Below are 16195 nucleotides of genomic sequence, written 5' to 3'. Positions count from 1 at the left end.
TTTTACACTCTTGTTTCCCACAGAATAATGTATTTTGTTTTCTTTTCTCTACCTCCTTCCTCCTAGAAAGTCTCAAACTGCTTTTCCTGTCTGCACTAACTGTGCTTCACGGGTGACCCCGCAGGACAGATGGGCCTGAGAGAGCTAAGATGACACATCCCAACCGCACAGTTCTCTTGCCCTCTCTACCTGAAGGTGGGACAAACAGAAGTCTGTAGGAGAGAAATCTCCTCTTGCAGATGTAGAGAAGAATGAAGATGATGGGAAAGGACTTCAGATGAGGGTTTTTAATTAACAGCCCTTAAAACACCCTCATAATTTTTCTGTCTCTCTTCTCTCACCTACAACCAAAAATAAATAAGCAATCAAACCTGCCATAGTAGGGAGATGGCAGTGTAATTGAAAGCTTATTCATCCATTTTTAACACCACATTCATATACGCATGTATACATGCATGCATGCATTGAACTTCTATGAGAACTTCATGAGAAGCCTGAGATAAGGACCGTCTGGAGGTCTTGTGCATGAAGAAACCAGGTGGATTTTGAGATTTGATATTCGTGTGAGGCACAGCAGATCATTTTACTTCTTATGTGATTTGATAAATATAAACCTATTAGTTTAGTTTTATACAAAATGACAAACTAAAAAAACCTTCATACAGGAAGAAAATATCTGATGTTAGAAGTGAAACCGATCTGGAGAGCTAGTCACCTTACCTCGTTGACAGGTTTATAAGAGCGCACCCAGAAAAATCCTGTGTCTAGGAGCACTTAGAGCTGGTCAAGACCTAAAACTTCCTACAAAAGCCCTGTCTTCAATTTTTTTCTCGCTGTACAACTTCTAAGGGATTCAACTCAATGGTTTCATTTTTTTATTTGTTTCCACTAATTTCTCTCTAGCTAATGAATTCTTTTTTTTTCTTAGAAACTCAATTATTTTAAATAGACATCACATAAGGGGTGGGTGTACTTGAGCCGTGTGTGTGTGTGTGTGTGTGTGTGTGTGTGTGTGTGTTTAGCTAAAGAGTGTTAGTTTTGGCATCAGTCAGTTGATTCAAATCCAAGCTCAACATCTAATTAACTCCATTTCCTTATCTGGAAAATGGAGAATCTGTACAAGAATTATGTAAGTATTGAATGAAACAATGTATGGAAAGCTCTACCATGATTCCTATCACATAGTAAGGACTCAATAAATTATGAATATTTTTTAAAATAAATAGTATTTTAACCAGCTCCTGGATGGTTCCTCTTCAGCCACACTGTGGGAAGTGACTTGTAACCCCAGCAGATAGCAGGCTGTGTCTGTGGGAGCCTCCACCTTCTGCACTCCCCAGTGAAAGGTGGCACTGCTTTCCATTGTTAGCGTATTGAGGATTTGTTTGTTTGTGGGTTTTCAAAATAAGGTTTTTCTGTGTAGTCCTGGAAGTCCTAGAACTCACTTTGTAGACTAGGCTGGCTTCTGCCTCTGAAGTGCTGGGATTAAAGATGTGACCACTGTACTGACTGAAGATTTATCTTCACATACCAGTAGAGTGAGCCTGAAGGCTTTGCCCAGTACCCATTGTGGGTGGGTAGTGCTGTCAGTCTCGGTTCCAGGAAGCAGATGCCAAGGGGCAAGTTCAGAATATAAATGGTCTTATTGGAAGGAGTGAATAGGCAGGGATGGCCTTTGAGCCTTGATGCTGACCTGACATCTGAACAAAGTGAGCAAGGAGGGTAGACAGTTACAAATGGTCACTTGACTCCTGGAAGGATATGCACAACCCTGCAGTGGCTAACAGCAGAGAGCTGTGCCTGTTGCAGACCTGGATGTTCAAGTCTCAGGCCTCTGAACTCTGTAGCAAGGTGTTAACAGCAACTCACACAACTAACAGCAACTTCTCAAAATGAGAACCTTAAGTGGAGGCCTTGAAGTTAAACTACTGTGACTACCAACAGCTCCTATACAACTTAGCAGAACAAAACCGAAGCCTTCCGAAGTCATTGAGAAGGAAGTGGACCTTAGTCTGGTGCAATGATTTTCCTTCTGGCTCTCGACGGCCAGTAAACTTACACATCTAGAAGAATGAGGCCTGTACTTCCAAAGGGTCTGATGAGTAAATGTAGGTACAACCTCCTGTGGGTGCTATGCTTGGTGTTCTGGAGTCCTTCACAGAACTTGATGATCTCTGCCCAGTAGAGAGTGGAGAGTGGACAGTGCATGTCTTTGGGTCCAACCTGTGCAAAAAGCCTGTTTGCTCATTTGGGTGTTTCCCTACAATTTTGCAGGGTTCTTGAGCGTAGTCATAGGAAAGACGACTCTAGTCTAGAATGTATTTATAAGGGCTCAGTCCCAAGCAGCAGCATTATATGAAATGGGTGTGGTGCTGCATGCCTCAGGAGGAAGAAGCAGGAAGATCAAAAGTTCAAGGTTGTCTTCAGTTTACACTGAGTTTGAGGACACCCTAGCTTGCATGAGACCCTGTCTCAAGCTACAAATCACAAATAAACTTATAAAAGGCATCCACTTTTCTGTCTACTAACAGTTATCAAAGACACAGTCCTCACAGCAGCTACAAAATACTGCCAGTATATGCCCCAAGACTGGAAGACATTGAAGTGACACAAGAAAACACCATGTTTGGTGTTTGAAAAAACTAATATTGTTAACACATTCATACTACTCAAAGCAAGCTATAGGATTAATGCAATTCCCATCAAAAAAACAAAGATATTTTCCAGAAATTATACAAAAAGAGAGTCTTAAAAATTGAATGGACCCATGAAAGACTCCAAATAACCAAACCTATCATGGACTGGTGAGATAGTGTAGTAGTTAAGGTTCAAGCCTGACACCCTGAGTTCAGGCCCCAGGACCGATGTCCTTCAAGTTGTCCTCTGTCCACTTGCACATGTGCACTGTGGCACATGCACCCACATATATACACCAACTATAAAATTTTTAAAGTGTAATACTGTGTTTTTTAAACAGTTTTTCCCATACTTTGTATTGTAATTTTCCATGCTTTGTATTATAAGTTTATGAAACCCAAAAGATCCTTAACAACCAGAGTGATCTTAAACAGAGCCAAATGAAACCATCACAAAATAATTCAAAATATACCACAAAACCATAGTAGTGAAAACAGTGTGAAGACAAGCACCTGGATCCTATCTCAAATTTTTAATTAAAGGGTCTGGAGAGATCACTCAGTGATTAAACATTGACTGCTCTTCTAGAGGACCCAAGTTTGATTACCAACACTCACATAGCAACTCACAACCACCTAACTCCAATTCTTGGGGATCTGATGCCCTTTTCTAGCCTTCTTGGGTACTGCACTGATGGTGCATCGATGACACAGGCAGGTACAACACCCAGACACACAAAATGAAAAACTTAATAATAACCAGCCAGGCATGATAGTTGTGCCTCTATTAGGTACATTGCTTGGGAGACTAAGGAAGATTGGCAGTTTTTATTTAGGTGTTTGTATGTGTGGGAATGTGCACTTGGGTGTAGGTGTCGGAGAACAGAGGTAATGGACCCACTGGAGTTATAAACCCCAACACTTGTCAAGCAGTAGTAGCACATGCCTTTAATCCCAGCACTCGGGAGGCAGAGGCAAGTGGATCTCTTTGAGTTCGTGGCCAGCCTGGTCTACAGAGCAAGTTTCAAGACAGCCAGGGCTACACAGAGAAACCCTGTCTCGGAAAACAAAAAAGCATTTGAGCTGGAAACCAACCTTTGGGTTCTTTGAGGACCAGGAAGTGCTTTTAACTACTGAGCCATCTCTAGCCTGAGACTCTTATTTCTGTGTTTTATTGGCATTTTGAGACCTTAAACTACATAGCCTTGGCTAGCCTGGAACTCACTGTGTAGACCAGGCTGGCCTCAAACTCACAGAGATCCTTCTGCCTCTGCCTCCCAAGTACTGGGATTAAAGGTGTGCACCACCTCATTCATCTGTTGATGGACATCTAATGTAGTTCTAGCTGTTGTGAATAGGACAGTGATAAGCATAGTATCTCTGTGGTACAGCTTACAGATTTCTAGGTATTCTCACTGTAAAAAAGCATATGAAGTAATATGCTAATTACCTTAATTGAGTCTATAATATAAATATTTCAAAGCATTATGGTATATGCAGTAATTATACACAATTTAACTTGTCAGTTAAAACGTTTAAACCTTTTTATGCTGATGCCAGATTTGGTTCCCAAAGGTCTTAAATCAGTCTGCAGTGTGCACATTTCAGTTACCGCTGTTCTTAGATTTCTGCCTTCCTTGGAGTTGGGAAACAGATGGTGAGGTTTCCCTTCCAGAGGCAAAAACCACCTTTGAGTCTCTGGAGATTTAGCCTGAAGATACCCCAAGTGACAGCAAGAATCTCTGGAAGCTTTAGCCACACTCTTCTCTTGTACTCGGAACAGTTTTGTGTGTTCCCTGGCCATCTGCAGCCATGGCCGTTGTTGGGCTAATGTGACAGCCCTAGAGAAGGCTGGTGGCAGAGCTTCTTCTTGGCCTACAGAAGGAGCACTTGGTTCTAGCCTGCTATCATGATGTTTTGTCCTTCATTTTCCTAGTACTCTTAGTGGTCACCCTCATGGATGGTGCCTCTAGCAGCCCAGTAATGAAGTTGCACCGCCATCCTCCTACCCCTGATCTCCAGGGCCTTGGATATCCAGGACCTTGACATTTGATAGCGCTGCCTTGTGGGACCTACCTCACAGTAGAGTAGCCATGAAAAGCAGGTTCCCCAGAGGCTTGTTCCCCACCTCCCAGCCTAGTTCTCCCAACTCCTCTCTTGTCAGGCTAGGTGCCCTGCCCCTTGGTCTCTATCCAAGCCTCCAGGCCATTGTGCCTTGTCTTCATTAAGGCCTGAAAGGAGCGTGTGCTTTCAGACTCTGAGCAGCAGGTTATTGATCAACACTGATAGCACTGATAGCAGGAGTAGCTTGATCCTCCCTGAACTGCAGAGATTAATTAGCTTGATTCCCAAGCATAATTCTTAATTGGGCACCGGAAGAAAGGAAAAAACACAAAGGAACTATTCTTCCCCTAAGGACTGCTGACCTTCTGCCTAGGGTGAAGAGGGAGGAGTAGGAAGTGGGAGGCAGACCCAGGTAAACATGTACTGGCACCATACACACATCCTGCTGGGTCCAAACCTGTGCAGGTCATGTGGTCATACGTGTTTCTCTTGTTTGCTTCCCTCCTGGCCCGCTGATGCACAGAGATGGCCCAATCAAGCCCCAAGCTTTGAAGTCCCTACTCTAGGCTGTGCATGTCTGTGGAGAATTCAGCTGCACTTTCTTCAAGTGGAAACATTGGGCAGGAAGAGGACAGTGTCCTGAAACTTGCCTAAAAACACTGAAAGAAACCATTTCCTGGGCCAGGAAGCAGAAGTTTCTTTGAATTCCTGACATTTTCTAGAACTTTTGGTCCATGGTCCCACTACTCTGCTGATAGGGGGCAGGACAATTGGTGTAGGAAGGAGCTGGGACTTAGCAAATGCGAGAAATATCCATGAGCCCACCCGCCTCTAAGCTTCGCTTTTCTCTTCACACGAGCTTCGTGGTAGGTGTTAGAATTATTGAGGAGGTGCATGGCATATAGTAGGAGCTTCCAATCCTCCCCACTAAGGAAAGCAAACCAGAAAATGAATTACGGGCGATTAATTCACCAACACACATACAAGAAAACGTGTGTTAGGTATGTATTGACCCGGTATTTCTGAAATCCAGTCACGTGATGAACATAGACAAACTGTAATGACTATAAGCAGTGTGACCTGGGAAGACAAAGGACTTGACTGTCAGACCACGGTCAGAGTAGGCTGCCTGAAAGAACTGCCAACCTGAGTCCTGAGTGACATTCTGTTCAGGAAGCAGTTAGAGAGCAGTGGCTAATGGATGTGGAGCTAGTGTTAAGGCCACTGGAAGACCTTGACATAGATGGGAAGTCAGATTACAATGCCCTGCCTCAAGTCTTTCTTGTATTGTACAGGTATGTATTGAAAAGTGTGAAGACCTCATCTTAGGACTGTGAAACTCATATGGTGTGTTGGGGAGCCAGAAGGAGAATACAAATGAAATTGTACTGGCTGTTGTCCTCTTTTAAGCTGGGTGGGAGTCATTATACACTACTTCAGAAAATACGTGAGGTTTTCTTTATAGTGAGTGTAGAGGGAAGTGCTTAAACAGGAAAGGGCTTTGTATTCATTCTTGACTCTGTCCTGGGAGGAATGAGACACTGCTTTCTGCTTAGTCAGATGAATAAGCCTGTGAGGAAACATACCTACATCAAGTAGCTCAAGCTCTAGAGTCTGAGGAACCAGCCTGTACCGTGGAGACAGCAGGGCAGGAGCATAGCACAAGTGGAAAGGGTCACAGGGCCAGGACAGGAGCCTCAGCACAGGGTATCATCGCCATCGATGGGACGCCGGAGCTGAACTCTCCCCCTCAGTGGGGACCTGCTCCAGGATTAGATATGTCTGAAGGAAGAAGAGCCTAGTGTGATTCTAAAAACAGCAGATGACCCAGCCAGAGCTTAAGAAATGGCAGTTACCCTGCTCCCTCTAAACTCCAAGGCTGAGATTGAGGACAAGGTCAGCATCCACCTCCAGTGTTGCATCCAAAGAGCCACGGGCTTGTGGGAAGACCATGGGATGACATGTCCAGATCTGCCCGGGGAGGCAAGAGAGGCTGCCAGCCCACAGCATGTGGGAGAGTGCTTGCTGCAAGGACCTGGATGCTCTTAGGAGCTTGGGGGCCTGGGAAGGCCAAATGTTTAATATTTGGAAAAGAGGCTGTCTAAACAAAGCAATTAGGAGGATCCTTTGTAGTACTATGAAAGAGATGGATTGGCTCTTCCAACATCAAAGGATGCCTGATACAATGGGGACTAGCCAGGCCAAGGCCTCTGGTGGGGCATGGGATTCTCCTCCAGGGCAAGCCACAGAGTGCTTTGAAGCCCCCCAATAAAACTTTTCCCAATCACTTAACACACTTCCTAAAATCCCCCACAGAGGGAGGTTATCATTTCCTAAAGCCACTTTTCAAAAACAACATTTGCCACCAAAACTTATATGAGGATGGATTGAGAGGACCACACCACCCACCCCATGAGTAAGCCGAGTTAGCAAAACGGAGAGTTCTGCTTATTGGCTGAGTGGCTGGGCAAGTCAGTGAGTGGCTCTGAGTACAGCCAGCCTTGCTTGTGAAATAGAGAGTGGGAGACCAGCAGCAAGATGGATCTTTGGGTTAAGGCCCTTGCCACCAAGGCTGCTGGTCTGAGCTCAACCCCCAGTTGTCTTCTAATCTCCACAGATGCCACCACATGGGGGGGGGGGTGCCTGTGTGTGTGCACACAAGCGTGTATGCACATGTAGCTACACACACACACTGTAATAAAAAGACATTTTTAATGGAAATGGCAGTCATCACATGGGTGAGCAGTGTAAGTCAAGGGTTTGGGGGGAGGGGTAGCCACAGAAAAGGCATTAAGAGGTTCATGTTGCTGAGTTCTGGTGGGCCCAAGAACTAAGACAGACATGCAGGGAGCCTGTCCTAGAACCCAGACTGGCTTGGCATCTGCAACACAGCAACCAGAAAAATACTATTAAAATGAATGACTGTCAGTGGGCTAATGGTGTCGTTCAGTTGGTAGACTGCTTGCCTAGGAAACCACAAGCTTCTGTCCCCAACACCACATAAAACCAGGTGTGGTGGCACACACCACTATCCTATCCCTCGGGAAGTAGAGGCTGGAACGTTTGAAATTCAAGGTCATCTTCAAGGTCAGCCTGGGCTCTGGGCTCTGGGCTCTGGGCTCCTGAGCCAGTCAGTGTCTTGTGATTAGGCGTGGGCTGTGGGTATGAAAGAGCAGTCACCTGTCACTACAGAGTGGGAGGTGTGCCCAGTACAACCTGTTCCCCAAGAGAAGGCTGACCATGTGGCTAGGGTCTAGCCATCTTGCCCCATTGCAGAATACCTTTACCGCCGTCCACACTGGGCGAGGGAACTAATTAGCAGTTGTTCCAAGCAGGAGCGCTCACACCTGAAATTGGAGAGTCTGTAAGGAGTTTCTCATCTGTGAAATGGCAATAACGGAATGGTGGAAATCACCCAGTGAAGGCTAAGAGGATAGAAGCTACCAGAAAACTTGTCAAACTCTTGACATGAGCCATTCATTAAACCCTGATGCAAGCAGCACCTAGCTTTTAATACTTGTGCTTCTGTGTCCAATGACAACCCCAGGTCCCCAAGAGGGGCTCAACGAGGACCAGCCTGGCACTAGTAGGCTCAGGTTTCTCCTTACAGCCCCTCAAGGAGAAGGAAGGGCTGCAGACCCAAGGCCAGATCCCACCAAAGGTTAGAACTAACTGAACTGGCCTGGTAACGAATAACAGAGAACTCAGGACTGACCAGGAGTCCAGTCTTGAATTCCAGATTCAGGTTTTGGGTGTTTGTGTTTTGCCCACTTGATACAGGATCCTGGATGTGCTTCTTAACTTCCCTGGGTTCAGTTCCCACCCATGTAAAAGGTAGAGGCAGCGAAAAGGGAGATTTGGGCCTTAGGAGGGAAGCCGCTGACCTGGCTTCTCCCTCTGCTGTGCCCCTTCCAGCTAACTTGGCCTCTCTTTTCTCAAAGCTGAGCCACCTAGAACTTATCAAAGGCCGGCACTATTAGAGACTTTGCCGTGTGTGTATTTAGTAGCCAGTATTTGTTCCCCAGTCTTTGCCCTGGGCTTCCTACACTTCGGTTCTTTTGTTTTCTCTTTTGTTTCTCATCTGCCCTGATGGTTCTCATCTGGGGGCTGTCTTCAGCTGCGGAAAGGGCCACGTTTGTTTTAATTAAAAACAAGACCACCGAGTGGGCGGCTAGATGGGGCTGGGAGGTAGAGGCGAAGATCTGTGGGATCCTTCCCTTCTGACTTTGATTTTAGATCAAGACCCTAGCGGGCTCAGCAGGTCCCTAGCCACGGGAGGGGAGGAGCCTTGGAGTGCGGGGGCGGAAGGGAGGGGGATGGAGGGAATTGAGCAGCAGTTCCTGTCCACCCCAGGCTAGGGCGTGCTTTCCACAGTTGGGTCGGGAGTGATTGAATCTTTGTTTCGGATCTGTTTGCCCCGTGCTACTTCTTCCTAGACAGTCTCCTTCTAGACCTAAGTCTCGTGTTGAATGCTGCCTGGTGTCTTCAGCAGATCCTAGATGCCCAGCCTGCTGCCATGAGAGTGTATCCCCTTTCACCTCCTTGCCTGGCGCCTGGAGAGCTGATCCCTACGGTCTTTTTCCTCATGGTCAGCCCACAGCTCCGGGGCGCCCCCTGCTGTCGGGAACTTCAGAGCTTAGCTGTTCCATCCATAGGCAAACTTGGCGGTACAACATCAACCAGAAAGAACTTCTAAGGAGGTATTGATGGGATACCCGGCTAGCATGCACGAAGCCCTGAGTTCCATTTCCAGCACCGTATACACTAGATGTGGTAGCGGATGCCTCTAATCCAGGAGGTAGAGGCAGAAGTTTCAAAAGTTCAAAGTCATCTTCAGCTATATAACCAGTTCGAGATCAGTTTTGACAATCTGAGACCCTGTCTTATTTATGGAACCCAGGCTGGGTGTGGGGAAGAGAGTGGAGCCCCACTCTGGCCCTGTTACCAGTCCCAGGAATGCAGGACACAGTGCCTGCCTCTTGCTCTGGACAAGCGTACCTTGCTGATCACCACGGCACTTGACCACATCTTTCCCCCAGGACCAGACTCTGGGACCACCTTGCCTTCATCAAGAGGAGTTCAGTGCCTTGTGAGAAGACTTAGACTTGTGGAGAAAGCTGGGCAGCAGGTTCCAGCCAGCCCTAGACCCAACCCTTGCTTTCAGTAGGGACGAAGCCACCACCACACCAGGCTCTCTTCCCCCTTAAAAACCAAATCTGGCTGACTACCTTCAAGGGGAGACTCCATTTCCCCAGTTTGCTGAATCTAGGCTGGTCTGTAGCCAGGGTCCCTCACTCAGCAAACTTGCCATGCAGCCTCATGGCTCAGTGCTCAGGCCTAGTGAAGTCTACCACTGGACTGCCTCCCTTTCTTTAAAATCAGAAGGAAGAAAAATCGTTTGGGGGTGGGAATGTGATTTGATACATGATATTAGCATAATTTTATGCTAACACTCTAAAATAGAACTCTAAATAGTGTAATAGGGAAAAGGACCTACAACCCAGGGAAATTCTAACATGGCCCTGATGGGGCCATCTTCTGGGCAGCCACTGAGATACCTCTGCTCCTTGCAGCCGGCCTACACTGTTTGGGGTGTGTGTGTGGCCATGTTAACACAGAGAAATCCTATCCCAAACAACAACAACAAAATGGTGGGGTAGTTTGCATGTAATTGGCCCCTATAAACTCATAGAGAATGATACTATTAGGAGGTGTGACTTTGTGGAAGTAGGTGTGGCCCTGTTGGAGGAAGTGTGACACTGTGGGGGTGGACTTTGTGTTTCATATATGCTTAAGCCACTCCCAACATTTCAGTCTACTTCCTGTTGCCTGTGGATCAAAGATGTAGAATTCTCAGCTTCTTCTCCAACACTATGTCTGCCTGCATACTGCCATGTAGCACCATGGTTGATAATGGACTGAACCTCTAAACTGTAAGCCACCCAATTAAACATTTTCTTTTATAAGCGTTGCATGGTTATGGTGTCTCTTCACAGCAATAGAAATCCTAACTAACCCACATGGCCCAAGGCTTATAGCCCAGTGAAGGGGCTGCAGTTCATCAGCAAAAGGGACCCCACCTACTTTCTATGGTAAAATCATTTCAAAATAAAGTTTGGGGGCTGGAGAGATGGCTCAGCAATTAAGAGCATTGCCTGCTCTTCCAAAGGTCCTGAGTTCTATTCCCAGCAACCACATGGTGGCTCACAACCATCTGTAATGAGGTCTGGTGCCCTCTTCTGGCCTGCAGACATACACACAGAATATTGTATACAGAATAAATAAATAAATATTAAAATAAAAAATAAAGTGTGTGTGTGTAAGAGAGAGAGGGGTGTGTTTGTATTTGTATATGTGGATTCACATGTATGTGTGCAGATGTTGGCATAGCATGTCTTCCCAGATCACTTTCTACCTTACATATTGAGGCAAGCTGTCTAGATGAACTTATGAATTAGTCAAGTAGCTTGTCCTGGGGAAATCCCTGTTCCCATCTCCTGGGCACTGGTATTACAGGTGAGCTACCATGCACACCTGGCTTTCCTGTGGGTACCAGGGATCCAGACTCCATCCTCACGCTTGTATGGTTAGTGCGTTATTCCCTCAGTTATTTCCCCAGAGCTCTAGAAATTTTGTATACACTGAGACTGGAGTTTGCTATATAGCCCAGGCTGATCAATATATGATATCTTGAATTATTGGAGAGGCTTTTTATCAGCTATTTAATGGAGGGATCCTTACTTAGATGGAGGGAGCCTTTATCAGTTGCTGTGATAGAACACCACGATCAGAAGCAGCCTATGTGAGAGTTTATTTTGGCTTGTGGTTCCCTTGGGAGAGTTCATAAAAGGCACGGCAACAGGGGGCCTGAGAAGGAAACCAATTATATCTTTAACTGTAAACATGAAGCAGAGAGCAAACTGGAAGAACAATAGGTTATGGAGGCTCTAAGCCCACCCCCAGTGACGTACTTCCTGCAGCAAAGCCACACCTCCTAAACCTTCTTCAACGTCAGCAGTAACTGGAGCCCAAGGGTTCAAATGCCCGCGGCTATATGGGCTAGCCTTATTCACACCGTCACAGAGCCGCGCTGAATCAGCCTTACGACTCTCACACCCATTTCCCTCCTTCAGGACAGCTTTCAGGCAGAAGAAAATTCCTGGGAATTCTTACTGAGGACACAGAAACGCTCTTTATTCATTTGTCAATTCCTACATAAAAACAGAAGATGTTTAGAGGCCGGCAAAGCTGGACCTTGCTCCTCAGAAGGAAAATGTGGTATAGATCAGCGCCATTCTTTCTACCCACCCTGCCCCAGCTCTCATAACACCCAGCAGAGTATCAGTCCTGAATCTACATAATGTCATAGCTTTCATCTTCAGAAAATCCATGGGCTGGAGAGATGGCTCAGCACTTAAGAGAGAATTTGCAGGGACCCCCCAAGTTTTGTTCCCAGCACCCACAACTGTAACTCTAATTCCAAGAAATCCAACACCTTCTTTTGACCTCCACAGACACCAGGAATATATATGGTGCACAGATATACACGCAGGCAAAACACTCATACACAAAAGGTTAAATTAAATTTTTTTGTTTGTTTTTAAATTTCAAAAGATGCTTCCACTCTCATCTACTTGGGTACCAATAACTTTTTACTACTGACCCAAAGCTGGGGACACAGTGGGAGCTGGAGCCTGTCCCAGACTGTGGACTAAAGACCAGAAGGCAGTTCTCTCCACAGTGTTGGGTTGACATGAGTCTGCTCCGAGCCCAGTAGCTGGCCATGGAGCTGGCAGTGGAGATGATGGTCAACAGTGCGCCAGCGCCTGCCACCAGAAGTGTGTGCCCCCCACTACAAGGAAGCAGAGCTGACCAAAGCTGAGTCTGTGTTCCTGGCCTGATGTGTCTCTAAGGATTTGGATATTCATGAGCAGATGGGGAAAACGTTGGCAGAGCCGTCTATGCAGGATAAAGAGGCTACAGCAGAGTTCTGGACCCATATGAGGCCCCCAGGAATATAAACTGGGGTGCATCTTATTACTTATCTCATTAAAGTGCTCCCTAAAGGGTATGATACGTGAAGATTGTCATATGTCTGCTCTCTGGAGCATCTCCAGGACCTCTAGGTGTGGCAGAACCCTATTGGATAAAAATAGGGTGTTTGTCATTGTATATATGTATGTGGTAGTTTGAATGCAATTGGCCCCTATAAACTCATAGCGAGTGGCACTATTAGAAGATGTGGCTTAGTTGGAACAGGTAAGGCCCTGTTGGAGGAAGTGTGTCACTGTGGGGGAAGGCTTTTAGGGTTCCTTTGCTCAAGATACTGTCCAGTGTCTGAGACTATTTCCTATTGCCTTCTGATGTAGCCAGACCCATGTCTGCCTGCATTGGGCCATGCTCCCCACGATGATGATAACAGTCTGAACCTCTTAACTATAAGCTGCCACCTCAATTAAATGTTTTCCTTTATAGGAGTTGCTATGGTCATAGTGTCTCTCCATAGCAATAGAAACCCTAAGAAAATGTATATATCTGTATTAAATTTGGGAAAAAAAATCTAAAAAGAAAATGCACAATACATTTTCTTCAGGGCTTCTTTTTTATTATTTTGTTTGTTTTGTTTTGTTTTTCAAGACAGGGTTTCTCTGTGTATCTCTGACTGTCCTGGAACTCAGTTTATAGACCAGGCTGGCCTTGAACTCACAGAGATCCACCTCCTCTACCTCCTTGAGTGCTGAGATTAAAGGTGTGTGCCACCACTGCCTGGCCTTTTCTTTCTTTCTTTCTTTCTTTCTTTCTTTCTTTCTTTCTTTCTTTCCTTCTTTCTTTCTTTCTTTCTTTCTTTCTTTCTTTCTTTCTTTCTTTCTTTCTTTCTTAAGACAGAGTTTCTCTGTGTAACAGTCCTGGCTGTCCTAGAACTCGTTTTGTAGGCTGCCCATGAACTCACAGAGATTCACCTGCCTCTACCTCCTGAGTGCTGGGGTTGAAGGTGTGTGCCGCCATTCCCTGCTTATCCAGGCCTCTTAAAACGTACTCAAAACCAGCTTGGATCAATGGCAGCATGGGATTCTGATGTCTTATTTGTGAAAATAAAAAGGCAAGAACACAGTGTCCCTGACTTCATTACACACCGTGTTCCCAGCACCCAGGCTCCAGTCTCCCCTAGCAGCCTCTACCAGGTGCTCTGGGGTTATTACTCAAAATGGGTGGGGAAGCAACCTCCATCATTCTGGATAACTATAGTACTGACAGCTGGCCTCTGCCGGCGACCACTGCCCAGCACATGACTCAGTACGGCCTGGCAGTGCTCACTGAGCATCTGAGGCAAGGCGAGGGGAGCTTGTTTTCCTCCTACAACCTCAAGGCTGAATTTCCAGCTTGGCCTTGGTTTTGAGAGCCAGAACCTTATAGCTTCTTGGCAATGAAATGGCTTTCAGATTTCTATTTTTAAAAGCCTTGGAAGTGCGTCACTTGGGGCATTGGGCAGTGGCCTTGTCCTGGCAGCAACCCTAGAGCAGCTCTGAAACCCAAATGCCACACGGAACCCACTCTCCAACTCTGCTCCACAGCCCACAAGAACAGTAGAGGCATGGGAGCCCCAGCAGCCTGTCCTATTGGAGGAAATAGCATGTGTTCCGCACTCTGCCCCCCCCCCAGCAGTTGGAAGCATGCTTTGCAGGTGTTTACACGGTGTGTGTGTGTGTGTGTGTACACGTGTGTGTGCGCGCACGCACGTGTGTGCACTCTATCACTAGCTAGCCAGGAACTGGTCAGGTGCTGAGATTTACGGGAAAGAGGTATGTTAGGGAGAAGTCTTGGCGTCCGGGCTGGGGAGGGAATGGGAAGGAAGGATGTTATATAACACTGTTCATGAGACAGTGTGAACAAATGCATGCTCTCTCTAGATAGGAAACCGAAAACAGACCAAGGTAAAGGCTACCACCCAGGTTCAACTTTGTGAAACAATGGGTGTCTGGGAATTATTCACAGGGACCATGCATGGGTGCCTCAGAAGTGGCTGCACTGACCAAAGCTCACCCCAGTATGGGTGACAGCTCACAAAAGGTAAACTGTGTGCATGGAGCAACTGACATTCTGAGTGAATCTGTTGTCGATGTGGGAACAGCCGTGTCAAGGACCCCAATGCTTCAGACCTATGGGAGTGGCAAAGCCTCCCCTAGGTGAGACTCGGAGGGATGGCAAAACCTTGTCCAAGTGCAAATGTTGATGGTACACGCAGAAAATGCCTACCGTAGCCTCTCCCCACCATGTTTACAGCCCGAAGACTACTCCCCTACAGAACCTGCCCCTACCAAGATTAGCCAAACCTGAACTCTCATTCATCTGTATTCCATAAGTCCCATCCTTGTTCAACTGTATACCATAACCCCCATCTGGTGTGGGACCATGGTCTGCATTCTGTCAATTATATTTTAAATAAATGCTGATTGGCCATTATCCAGGCAGGAAGTATAGGTGGGACAACCAGACAGGAAGTAGAGGTGGGTCAAGGTGAAAAGGAGAATTCTCGGAAGAGGATGCAGTCCCGGCCCAGACACAGAAGAAGAAAGATGTGACTGCCTCGCTGAAAAAGGTACCGAGCCATGTGGCTAACATATACTAGAATAATGGGCTAATGTAAGTTATAAGAGTTAATAAGAAGCCTGAGCTAATGGGCCAGTTTTTTTTTTAATTTCTATGAATAGCTTTATTATCAATCTAACACAGACATGAAAGTCCAACAGACTCTCCCCCCCCCCCTGCAACAAGCAAGCTGAATAACATCTAACAAAAGGCCAATGCTAGGACAAGCTGGTGCATGAAATGCCCTTGAAGAAATAAAAACAAAAATGAAACTGAATGTTACACACACAAAAAAATCCCATAGGAATAGAAAAAAAAAAACAAAACAACTAAGTAACAACACTTATGGTGCAGCCGGTTACTTGGGAGGTAAAAGCTACAAGTCCCAGGCCAGAAACAAAACATCCACAGTGTAAAATAAGAAACCCCCAAATAGGCGTGGATTAATGAGGCTGTCACCCCCAGATACCATAGTGAGTGGTAAGGCAAAGCAGGACACATTCTCAGAAATCATCTGTGTTTGGGTACCCAGAAGAGAGTCTGAGCTTCTTCAAGGCTTCCAAAGTTTCGGGGAGTCCGGGGCTGTTTTGGGAAGACTCCTTGCCTTGACAGGACGCATGACTGATGTGAGGCTTCACTGTGCGAGGTGATAACATTCTGCACCAAGTGCTCTCTCGTGACCTGTACACCCGTTGCCTTAGCTGCCTTCTGTGGGTCTGGTACGACTCCATGAGCTTCAGGTACCTCTGAAAATTCAGCCTAAATTGCTCCGAGGAATTGATGAACCTGTACCGACAGCTTGGTGACCGGCAGCCCCCAGCTTTGTTGGAAGCACAGGAATAAGGGTTATGGCGGACAGGCTTCCATAGTAGCCACTCAGAGCAAAGGCACATCTCAGGCTTCAAGGA

General features: G+C 46.3%; 1 pseudogene; it reads left to right on the top strand.

Moving 5' to 3' along the window:
* The first annotated feature begins 12453 nt into the window (after positions 1–12453).
* LOC119809413 lies at positions 12454–12704 on the top strand (annotated as a pseudogene).
* The last annotated feature ends 3491 nt before the right edge of the window (positions 12705–16195 follow it).

Source organism: Arvicola amphibius, chromosome 3, assembly GCF_903992535.2.
Source record: "Arvicola amphibius chromosome 3, mArvAmp1.2, whole genome shotgun sequence".
NCBI lineage: Eukaryota > Metazoa > Chordata > Mammalia > Rodentia > Cricetidae > Arvicola > Arvicola amphibius.
Note: the sequence above shows the minus strand (reverse complement) of the source record. Positions and strands in the feature narration are given on the sequence as shown.